We start from the raw sequence: 3,676 nt of genomic DNA on the forward strand, positions 1-3,676 counted from the left end.
CTCCATTTTTATGTAATATGCAATATGCTACATGTGTACATCTTGAAATTGGTATCTTGAAAGACAATGAAAATATTGATGATTTATGGCTCCTTGTATATTGAAAATTTGAGCATAAAGTTATTAAGAAGCTTATATTTTAGCATAATATTGATACGTGAATGTGAAATTAATTCTTGACCATGAATGCTTATGTTGGATCACATGGACAAATCGACAAATTTGTATCTAAATAATTTAGTATTCATGAGCAGTGCATAATGTGACATTGGCATTGGTATCTATAAAGTATATTGGTATTCATAAATATATAAATTTGTATTTGAGCATGATAAGCATAACTATATCCATGAGCATGACAAGATATTGGTATTTGATATTAGTATCCATAAGCATATACATGTTATGAATCAAATGTTTGAAACATGGATGATAAATTCAGAAAGCATAATTGATATCTAATTTGAAAGTATTAAATTCAGGGGGAGTCATATGACTTATTACTTGAACTATGTTTTGGTTCTCCCTAATTTTAAATTGGTATCATATGAAATTTTCAAATTGGTATTATGTAAATTTTCAATTGGTATCATGAATTATTTTTTAATTGGTATTTCATGAATTAGTGAAATGTTAAATTATTATTCTTTAATGTTTTAATTGATATGACAAGTTCAAAAGTTCAATTGGTATCATGAATTACAAATATGAAATTTTAAATTGGTATCATGACTATTTGATTATTGAAGCACAATACACATGCCATATTGAAAAATAATGAATTGAGTTTGTACATATGCTTGATATGCATGTTTGATATTCATATGCTCAAAATATGATTTTATTTGAACTTAATAATTTTTTATATCTTACTCCTTTTGATTTATGTCAAAAGGGGGAGAAGTTTTGAGCAAAAATTGAGCATGCTATTAAAAGCATGATATATGTATAAAAAGGGGGAGAAGTATTTGAACTTGAATGATATGATGAGCATGATACTGTATGATATTGTTGCTGGAATTGATATTGATCTTAAAATTACAAATATTGTTAAGATGATGCTTATTGTAAAGGGGAGTCTTTTTAAGGCTTACGCATATTTTTACTCCTTACTTGTCATCATCAAAAAGAGGGAGATTGTTGGCCTTACAAACCTTAAAATCCTATTTTGATGCTAACAAACAAGAGATACTTAACATATTTGGTTGAGTAATTATATTTCAAGACACAACCATAAGAAAGCAAGGTCAAGTATGCAAAAGGATCCATTGCAAGCTTATACTTCGAAAAGGAATGATCATATGAAGCTTAAAGCATGAATTTCAAAATGATTTTTTAAAGCTTGAAGAATATGAGAGAAAACTTAAAAGTAAATCAAAGCTTGAAGAAAAGCAAGAGAGGCCAAAAGAAAGCAAAGAAAGAGTACTCAAAGAAAAGACAAGCATGAAGACTCAAGTGCCAAGAATGTTCAAAGTCTTAGAAGTCTTTATGTAAGTGCTTCATATTTTAAATATCTTTTGAAATATTTTTGAAGCTCTTTTAGGGTTGAATATGGACTTAAAGACCATATTTTAAAACCCTAGAAAGTGTTTTTGACAAGTCACATTTAAGTATTTCAAATAACAAAAGTTTAAAAATAAAAAAAAGTGAATGTTTTTCATAAAATGAAACTAGTCAGCCTAATGACCAGAACAAACTAAAATAGGCCAACAGACTGACAAACACTGGAATGAATAAATCTGCCCAACCGACTGACCATTTTGAACGTGGTTGAGCCAGCCAACTGACAAATTTATGAAACTTATTTCTGACAGAAAGAAAGACCTCAGCTACCTATCCAGCCAACTGAATCTGAGAAATGAACTACCCAGTCGCTTGTCCAGTTGACTGACTCCATGGGAATTTGAATTTTAAACTCCAATAGGAAAATTACGAAAATTAGTTTTTCAAATATGAACGTTATAAAAACTTGTTGGACACTCCAAGTAACTTGGGGAACAAGGAAACTAATCCTAAAAAGTGTATAAGTACTATCTTAATCCCAAGAAATTAACAACCAAAGCAATCACACAGCATTCTTGTATTCAAACTCTCAATCTCTCTCAAATTTCTATATTGCTCATACTTTTGTTAGGGGAATTCTTGAAGTACATAGTGCTTAATATTGTACTAATCTACTCTGTTTGAGAGTGTTCGAGTACGCACTGTTTACTTCATATTTCTTGTAGCTCTTGGATGATTCAAGGTGTTTGGATCGTTGACCAAGCGTGGGGTATAGCTTGGAGAGGCGGGCTCTAGCCTAATTGATGAAGTGACCGAGTGAGGGGTATCACTTGGAGAGGCGGGATCTAGCCTACTGAAGGAATGTGTAACGGTCTTGTTTCACCCCGAAAGGAACTAGTTTAGCAAATCCTTTGGTGGTTTGCCAAAGGCGAGGATGTAGGCTGGGGATAAGCCGAACCTTGTAAAAACTTGCTGTCACTCTCTTACTCTCTTTACTTTCAGCATATATATAAACAACGTGGATGTTTTAAATTCCTTAATCATATACACTACATGGCTTAGATATTAAATAAACTTAAGCTTAATTTGTTTTTGGGATTGCGGAAATCAAAAGGTAGTACGTTTGTTGATCAATAATTGTGGAAACCGTAAGGGAGTACGTTGGTTGATTCAACACCCAAGACTTATTAACTGGGAGTTTGTTTAAAGTATAAATTCTTGGAAAGAGTATTGTGCTTCATATTGAGAAATAATTATCCATAGGGCTTGCATTAACCATGCGGTTTAAATCAATTTCATATACACAGGGCTGCAAAAGTTAAGAATTGGTAAAGTGCTGAATATTGAATTTTGTGTGTTGAATGCTTTGGTGATTGTTTGGCTGAATGTTTAAGTTTTGATTTACTTGAGTTGTTTTGTAGTTGTGGATTGAATAAAGAACTAAGGACTAGTTGTGTAATTGCTAAATCAACAAAAAGACAAGAATTCATTAAAAGAAGTAAAAGAGGTTAAGGATTCTTAAAAGGAATTAAAAGATAATTTTTAAACCCAATTCACCCACCCTCTTGGGACTACACCTTAGTTTTCATGTTTCATTCTTTTTTTATTCTTTTCTTCAACATTACACTGGTGTTTGGTGGTGTGTTTTTTATCTACAGTTTTCGAAGCAAGTTGGGGGGAGTTTGCTATGGGAGTAATTTCTTTTTTCAGACATATGTTCCTTTATGGATATCAGGTTTGCTCGTTCCCTTCTTTATTATAACTTTTTTTATACGATTTAGCATTATTGAGTACAATAATATTGTTTGAAGTTTAGGGGGTGAGGTTTGCTCCTAAATTTTCGCTCACCTAAATTTTCATTTTTGGCCTATTTATTGCATGCACACTAACATATCAACACATAATTTTCCTTTTTATAAAATCCTCTTTGGTTTGTGTTGGCTTTTTGAGTCTGATCTCTATTTTGATGCTGATAAACCACCAGTATCTTATATATGCATTTAATGTGTGAATAGGTTTTCATATAAATACGAACATAAGATACCGATAAATGATGCCAGAAGAACTTAAAGAGCGATATTATCTCGCATATTTCACGAAGACAGGAGAGCAAAGAAGAAGAAGAAGAAGAAGAAGACATTTGTTTCAATTTGTATATACATTTTAATTTTTA

The sequence above is a fragment of the Malania oleifera genome, chromosome 1 (assembly GCF_029873635.1).
Source record: "Malania oleifera isolate guangnan ecotype guangnan chromosome 1, ASM2987363v1, whole genome shotgun sequence".
Lineage (NCBI taxonomy): Eukaryota > Viridiplantae > Streptophyta > Magnoliopsida > Santalales > Ximeniaceae > Malania > Malania oleifera.